We start from the raw sequence: 9,065 nt of genomic DNA, 5'->3' as shown, positions 1-9,065 counted from the left end.
AACTAAACAATCAGCAGATTTTATGCTTTTCTTTCAACTAATGTTGGCTTAAAAACACTTTTTATTTCAACTTTATTTTCAGACACCACAACAGGTAAGGTATTAATTTATGCAACAACAGAACTGTAAACAAATGTAAACTTAAAAAAAATAAAACCATGAACTGTGACAACTCTTGTAGCCTGCTTCATTTTATTTTCATTTAGAAATTCTAATGTTGCTATTTGAGACTATATTAAAATAAAAACATAATCATATTATATTGGGTTTTTAAAAAATTTAAGAAGGTAAAACATGTATGTCATATCAATGGGTTTTTCAAGTTAAGTACGTGATGAAATATAGGCAGCATACAAACCCTGGTGTATTTCTATTAGTTTGTCAGTGATCAATGAGTCCTCAGATATCACTAAAGCACACAAAAGCATCATTACTATTCCACCCAGGCCGCTGATCTATCTCCAGAGAAAGAGAACAAGCTTTTAATGTTAGACCTACTGCATAATGGATTTTTTCTGTCTGTTCATTTTTTTATTTGCTTTTGACGACTCCAAGATGATGTCATATTTTAGGAAAAATAATTTATTTTCATGAAATCTTAAATGACCCAAATTATTTGTCTGGTCTCAGACAGTAAATTTGTGCATCTCTGTGGATATGCATCTCCATGGCTGTTGCTAAATTCAAAGCCATACTGCACATTCATCAGTCTCACTGCACATACATCAGTCACACTATATGCTCATTAGTCTCACCGTGCATACATAAGTCTTAAGGCATGCACATCGCTCACACTGCGTGCACATCAGTCTCACTGTGAAGACATCAGTTTCATTGCGCACACATCGGTCTCACTAAACACATCAGTCAGACTGTCAAAGTCAATTGAATGATTCATTTTTTTTCACTGATTTATTAGTACTGTACTATTTTTTGACATTGTCTAAATTAAACAGAAACACTTGTGCTTTGTTATCCTTTTTTCACTTAATAGTTTCTCTTGTGCACAAAGGGTCACTTGCTGCATGCTCTCTCCCCAGTGCACCATAGTCCTCAGTATGCCAGATGTGCACAATGGTATTTTACAGACAATATATTTGATTAGAGAAATGATTTGCAACACTAAGGAACATACATGATTGGTTCTGTGATATTCTTGCCCTCGATTTTCTAAAGCCAGCAGTAACAGCTGGCTGTTTAGGCTCTGTGTCAAACTGGCCACCTTCTTATCACAAACAGAACTGGACTCTGAGAATCTGACACAACTTTCTTTGGCTATGATTGACAAAAATTAATTTAAATTTGAGCACATTTTTCCTTAAATGCTTCAATAATACCTCATTTTAGTGTGGGAAAACTGTGTGACAAAATAGCTTTGTGAATATGCATGTAAGTTCCTGAAATATGACGGCACAGAAGATGTATGTTGAGGAATGGGCCCTAGTAAAAACAGTCTAGCAACACCAATGTGTAATTCCACACAGTGCCAATGATCTGGAACATTAAAGAGCAGACATACAAAAAGGGCTAAAACAATGTTTTTAAGTAGAAGTACATATACTCAAAAAATTCTTCCAGACATGGGTGCATGCATGAATTGTAACACAAATTTGTGCTGAATTTTGTTTTTGTCCAACAACTTCACCAGTGCCAAACAATTAAACACTTGTTGTGTTGAACTTGCTTTGTAGTACACCCCTGTGTACTGTGTTCTGCCTTAGCCGGTGTGCAGGTGTTTCTAATGAAGTACTTAGTGAGTTTATATTCATTTGTGGTTCCTTGTTGCACAGCATTAAAGAGCTTAAAACTGAGCTGGAAAAGTTGAATGTTTGAAAAAGTCCCAACAAAGCTTTGTTCCAGTTTGAAGACCCTGAGGGCTGAATGCCCAAAGACAGAAAGGAAGAAAGTGGAAAAAAAGTAAAAAAATAAAAAAGTGAAAGAAAGCATTTCATTCTATAACTTAGAGGCAGCTGCAGACTGCAGTTTACCAAATATGGAAGAAGAAAGGGTAAACAGGAGCTATGTTCGTGTGTAAAGAAAGTTCGGTTGTTATTGCCAGGTGTTGCCAAGAACTTTCCAGAACAGTGGGTTAGTGATAAGAGATTGTTCATAATGACAGGACAATTCCTGGAAAACAGTGTGCTCGTTCTGGGTTGAGTCTGGGTTACACTGATCCAGACTCAACCAGCTGTTCGGGCTGGTTTCCTGTAAGTGACGTTGGAGTTGTGTAAACTAATGACCAATCACAAACTGGTCAGAAGTATGCAATACACACTAATGTATTCTGTCTGTCTAAATACGCCCAGTCTCAAAGATGTTTCGGGATCTTTTGTGGAATTTCTGATGACGATAAGAGATAAGATAAGATAAGATAAGATAAGATAAGATAAGATAAGATAAGATAAGATAAGATAAGATAAGATAAGATAAGATAAAACTTTATTGATCCCACAATGGGGAAATTTGCACGTTACTGCAGCTCAATACAGAAAGGTTGAGATGAAAAGGAAAACATTATGTACATCATATACACATAAGTATATACATTAACCAAATATACATCCACACACATATACATCAATGAACACTATAAATACAGATAACAGTACAGCAAATAAATTAAATGTATATGGAGGGTGTTCGCAAAGTGATGGCAGTGGAAGTTAGGTGTCCAAGTGACTCATAACATCATGTTGTGTTATACACCCTAACTGCGGTTGGGATGAATGATCTATGGAAGCGCTCCGTCCTGCAGCAAGGATGTTTGAGTCTCTGGCTGAAGGAGCTGTTAATCCTTCCCACAGTTTCATGCAGAGGGTGGCGGGGGTTGTCCATGATGGCTGTTAGCTTAGCTAGCATCCTCCTCTCACCCGTCACTATCACAGGCTCCAGAGGACACTCCAGTACAGAACTTGACCTCCGTACTAGTTTGTCGATCCTGTTCCTGTCCCTTTCATTACACCCAGCCCCCCAGCAGACCACTCCATAGAAGAAGGCAGATGGAACCACCATGACATAGAAGGTCTTTAACAGAGTCCTGCAAACACCAAAGGACCTCAGTCTCCGCAGCAGGTGGAGTCGACTCTGGCCCTTCTTATACAGTTAGTGACAATTAAAAGGACCCCCATGTTCTGGCAAAAGAGAGATATAGAGAATGCTCATTTATTTCTGTGTAAGAACTGCCTTTCAATTAAACAAATTGGTGGTCCGTCAGGGAGAGAAATGAAGGCAGCTGACTTCCAGGATGCGGTGTTCACCAGCTGTGTGGGCCCACAAAAAACAAAAGAAAAAGTAGAGAGGTAAGAGATTTATTTATCTCTTTTCCGAGCATATTAGATAAAACACAGCTGCGTGTGACACCTCATTCTGAAAGAAAAGATGAGTGGTGTCAGAGTGCAGCCTCTGTTTCTCTTTTGGCCGAACACATTGTTCTACATGCGTAGAAGGACTTCTGAAACAAGAAAAAAATTAGCCACTGGCTTCAAAATTGGCAGCTACATTGGCATTGTGACACTCTTCTATGACCGGAACCACACAGACTGGTACCAGGAAACATTTTCCTCAGAACTAGAGGGTAAGACCTGGCAAATTACAACTGATAATATCTATGTAGCCCCTGAGGGGGTGGTGGCTGCTGTAACTCTAACTTCTGATCAATTAATCTGGTATCACACAGGATACACCCCGTTCGAACTGACCACCGGACAGTGTTTTCCTGGACCACAACGTTGGCCCCCGGATCTCACAGGTGACCTGCAACAACTGACACAAAAGGACTATTTTCATCAGTTGCAGACTGTAAAAAGAGAGCTTGCCAGGATCCAGAGAGAGGCCCGAGGCGAGGGGTCCACCCTCACGGCCCCTGAGGTCCAGTGGGTGTGGCTGAAGGTCATCAAAAGAAAGTGGTCAGAGCCCAGATTCACGGGACCGTACCAGGTGGTGGAAAGAACATCACATGCCGTCCACCTGCGAGGTAAAGGCGAGAACTGGTATCACTGGTCCCAGTGTGCTCCGGCTGAGGAACCAGGATGTGAACTGGTAAAACACACACACACAAAAGACTAAAAAGCAACACAAAACATGCTGTGGGAGAAACATCCCTGGAGGACCACAGCAGTCATAGGACTGATAGCAGTGATTGTCTGTGGTATCATCTTTCTGTTGGAGCATTTTTGTGTTATCCCAGGGGGTAAAACCTGTGCCACCCTGAACCGACCCCGTTAGGGAGCACCGGTATTGGCATCGAGATGGGCGGTAAAGGTGCCGACAGACTACTGTAAGAGGACATGGGGAGGTCTCGAATTGAACTACACAATAGGACAGCCAACCACTTTTAAGTTTGATTTGTGTCAGATCATGAAGTGTTGGGGCAATCCTGGAGGGTGGTACACATGGCCACAGGTTACTCTAGCGCTAACCTGTGGTTAGCTTGGATGGCTGCTACTGCACAGGAGCAGCACATGTCAAATTGTATTGCCTGCGCCGTCGGTAGACCCACCATGTTCACTGAACCTGCCCCCTTGTTTCCACAAGACACCTGGGGCTTTAATTGTATGGTAAATCTAACTAAACAAGTGACCTTAGACATGGCCTTAGACATGCTCCTAGCTGAAAAGGAGGGAGTGTGCGCTATGTTTGGAGATATGTGTTGTACTTTTATTCCCAACAATACAGCACTGGACGGATCTGTGACCAAGGCGCTGGAAGGACTGAGGACTCTCAGCAAAACCATGCATGAACACTCGGGGTTGGACAGCCCCTGGGACAGCTGGTTCACCAACATCTTCAGGAAGTAGAAGGGCCTGGCGATGTCTCTCTTTGTTTCTCTCGCTACTTTCCTAGGTGTGCTGATTACCTGTGGCTGCTGCTATGTGCCCTGCCTGAGATCTCTGATGGTGCAATGTATCACCTCCACATCGAGAAGGGAGGTGGTGAGAAACCACCGGCCTATCAGATGGTGGCGAACGAGGAGGTGAATGAAGATGAAGGGATGGAGCTGTCATTGGTCGCCCCATGAAGCCATCAGCCAGCTTAGCCACGCCATAGTTGTAATGTATAATAATGCTGTGTTAAGAATGAAAATAAAGAATGAATAATCTATGATTTTTTATATGACAATGAAGAGTGATTAATTTATGATTTTTTACATGAAAATGAAGACAGTTGTATAGAACACGTGATGGGATGACCTCACGAACTCCAGGAAACCCAGAAGAGGGTGCGGTCTGTCTGGGTGGGAATGCGATCCGCCTGGCTGCAAACTGCTGGAAACTGGTAAACAACAACAAAGGGATGGAAATTTACTGAAGAAAAAGACCGCCGTCCGGGTGGGGCGAATTAATATAATGCATCGAACGAGAAGTTAGCTTCAGACGTAGGCTGAGCTTTGAACTCTGGTAAGCGTCTCCTTCCAGTTCTGAAAGTTAATAAATTTTACTTGAACTTTAAAGTGGACTCTTTGGCTGTTTTTGACTCTCTGACTCCGTGCATCTTCCCGATCCCGGGTGAGGAGGTCGAGCAGGTTTTCCAGATTTTTGTGAGTTTTTTCTGACCTCGACAGTGGAGAAGAGAATCCAGCCGCCGCCAGTGAAGTATCCGGCTGGTGTACCTGAAAAAAAGATCTCATCTTTGCTAGTTCTGCCGACAACTGCTAAACCCTCATGGAAAGGCCCGATCACACTTAGCTTGCCTTTTCTTAAGAGGAGCCACAGTGACCGTGGCTTCACTATGGTGCTTCCAACGCCTAGGTGGGGCCACCTGCCCAGTAGGTGGAAGGTCAATGTCACAGTCAGGGCGCAACTGGGCCACTCTCACAGCGCGGGGCATGTAACTGCAGTTCATGCAGGAATCCTCCGACAGGGCTTACACCAGGTGATCATGCCCAAAGCAGGCAGGACACAGATCGTGGCCATCATCTGCCCGAAGCGCGACCCCACAACCCGTACAACAGTGGGAGCCTTCCATTTTTTGAGCTGCAGCCAAACACAGACAAAACCGGCTTCAGATTGGGAGAGGGGGCGAGACGCTACCATCACCAATCAAAGCGAAACAAATAAACAAAATGAGGCTAACACCGTTAGCTCAATCAAAAACTTCAATCATAAAGTCTGCGAAAATTGAGTGGGGGCGAGAAGCTACTTTCATCAATTAAAGCAAAACAAATAAAGAGACACTTACCCAGTCAGCTTGATCCAGAAGAGATTATGAGGTCGGCTATAATTGGGAGAGGGGGCGCAAATGCTACCATCACCAATTAAAGCAAAACAGCCAAATAAACAAAGAGAGGCTAACGCCGTTAGCTCGACCAGAAAGTCGGCTCAGATTGGGAGAGGGGGCAAAATGCTACTGTCACTAATTAAAGTAAAATGTATAAACAAAAAATGGCTAACACCGTTGGCTCGATCCAAAACTACAATCAGAAATTTGGCTAAAATTGGGAAAGGGGGCAAGATGCTACTGTCACCAATTAAAGCGAAACAAACAAATAAACAAAGAGAGGCTAACACAGTTAGTCAAGCTCCAAACACAGAAGTCAGACGCTGTGAGTTGGGAGAGGAGATGCAAATGCTGTCATCACCGACAAACAGCAGAATTACCTTCAGTGAAGATTAACTGTTGCAGCCCCTTGGAGAGCGATTCACCGCTACTCCTGCCAACAGGCAATTGGGTGTCTGCAGACGGCAAAATTATCCAAAGGCTGATGCCATACAACAAACCGCACCGTCAGTATATATAGACTGGGTGATCATTCGACGTGTCACAGGTGTGACTCTGTTGTTATTGCTACTCGAAGGGCACATGCGCGAAGGGAACATTCAGCGCTTTCAGCACCGCCCTCTGGCAGTCAGTAGGGATGAAATAGAAACAGGAAAAATCCAATTTTTTTCTGAAGAATACTTTAATTAGTTTACATGGATTAACTTTTATTTCTATTGGAGGTGAAATGTAGGATTTGCTCCCAGGTGCTGTCTTACTGTAACCGGAGCACTTCCACAATGCTGAGGCATTACCGTGGCCGGCATGAGAAGGAAGAACAACTTAATACTCCCGTGATCAGCCTTGGTGTTTCCAGAAAGCAGACGATTGATGAGGCTATAATGAATATGATCATTACTGACTGTCAGCCCCTTAGCCTTCTGGAAGACAAGGGGTTCTGAGAGCTGGTCCAACTCCTTGAGCCCTCATATGTTCTGCCAAGCAGAAAGGTACGTGAAACAAACTGATGAATGGGTGTTATACATGCTAACAAAGTATATGCATGTTATGTGATTTCATTCATTAATCTACTCCACTTGTGTTATTAATTTTAGGCTATTAAGACCATGATTAGCCAGAGGAATGAGGAGAAAAAAGAGCAAGTTAAAAAAGAACTGAAGACTGTAGTTGCAGTCAGCCTAACAGCTGACATGTGGACATCCATGAACATGGAGGCTTACCAGACTGTGACCTGTCACTATGCCGACAGTGAGAACCATACACTGTGTACATCAATGTTGGGAGTGGAACACTTCCCTCAGCAGCACACTGCTGAAAATATGGCCCAAGTAAAGAAAAACTTTATGTAGGAGTGGGCCATAGCAGAGAAAGTGACATGTCTTGTCACAGATGCAGCTGCAAACATGGTTGCATGTGTCAAAAAGCTCCAAATCAGGCACACGGTTTGCATAGGGCATTCTTTAAATTTAACAGTTTGAAAATCATGTGACCAAATTTAGACACTCACTGATATCCGAAATAAAACAAGGCATATTGTAACATACTTTAGAACCAGTACTACAGCCAAAGAGAAACTGGCACAAGTCCAGCTACAGATGGGAGGACCAGTGAAGAAATTAATGAATTAGGTGTCAACTAGATGGAACAGCACGTATTTAATGCTGGAACGCATGGCGGAACAGAAGGTGTCGGTGTTGGTATCCCTAGCTTCTTTAAAAAGTGATATACCTCAGCTCACTACAAATGATTATAAAATCATAGAGGAGACACTCCGTGTGCTTGCTCCATTTAATCAAGCGACAGTGGAGCTGTATGAGGAAAAAAGAGTGTCTGGATCAAAAGTAATCCCAATGCTCAAAATGTTGCACCACTCACTGCAACGCAATGCATTAAACGTAACCACGGAAACAGCAATTAATCTTGTGGAAAATCTGAAAAGAAGAACCTGGAGTCATTAAGTGTAATGACAATACCAACACTGCTGGACCCTCGGTTCAAGACGATGGCATTCTTAAGCGCGTCAAAAGCCAATGATGCAGTGAAAAGACTAAAATCAGAGTGTGCAGCAGAAATGAGAAACACTGTACCGACACAAATGGAAGATGCCCAAGCTGGACCTTCAACTCAACCATCTGCTTCCAGTCCAGGTATGTCATGATTCATAATTGTGTTCATTTGTATTTTAATGTTCATGCAAATCACTCCATGTGAATACAATGAATTAGCAACACAGATGCATTATATTTTTTCCTCAGATGACAACCTGTGGCACCAGCTGGACATGGAAGTCAAGGAGAGCAAGGCCAATTCAAATGTCACCACCGATGCCATTATCGAGGTACAAAGATACATCTCCGAGGAGAACACACCAAGATCACAGGATCCACTACAATACTGGAAATCGCAAAGACTAAATTACCCTACCTTGTACAAACTTGCAATGACATTTTTATGTACGCCATCATCATCAGTGCCCTGTGAAAGGGTGTTCTCAAAAGCAGGAGAAATGGTTTGTAAGCGGCGCAATCGCCTTGGCCCAAAGATGTTAACACAGCTGATGTTTCTAAATAAAAATGTGTGAACGAACCTTGTTCAGTCTGTTTCCAGTCTTTATTGAAGTTGCCTGCAATTACTTTTTAAATCCAGCAGATGTCGCCATTGAGTGATACAGCAACACAGTTTCAACACAGTGTCGACACAGTTTGGGAAATGTGCCATAGACCCAATGAGGCCTCATCTGCCCATCCCTAGTAATACCCTCTGGACGAGGTGACTTGAACCTGAAACAAAACAAGATCGTGAAAAAGGTAGCAAACATACCACTCAGGGTAACACTCTGACAGAGAAGT

At 42.8% G+C, this 9,065-nt stretch overlaps 1 long non-coding RNA gene across 1 annotated transcript; it reads left to right on the top strand.

Moving 5' to 3' along the window:
• Positions 1-226: 226 nt before the first annotated feature.
• LOC112451437 lies at positions 227-8,758 on the top strand. Its single transcript, XR_005234382.1, has 3 exons — positions 227-7,205; positions 7,311-8,363; positions 8,472-8,758. It is a non-coding gene; the product is annotated as an uncharacterized LOC112451437 (long non-coding RNA).
• The last annotated feature ends 307 nt before the right edge of the window (positions 8,759-9,065 follow it).

Source organism: Kryptolebias marmoratus, linkage group LG18 (genome assembly GCF_001649575.2).
Source record: "Kryptolebias marmoratus isolate JLee-2015 linkage group LG18, ASM164957v2, whole genome shotgun sequence".
In the NCBI taxonomy this organism is placed as follows: domain Eukaryota; kingdom Metazoa; phylum Chordata; class Actinopteri; order Cyprinodontiformes; family Rivulidae; genus Kryptolebias; species Kryptolebias marmoratus.
Note: the sequence above shows the minus strand (reverse complement) of the source record. Positions and strands in the feature narration are given on the sequence as shown.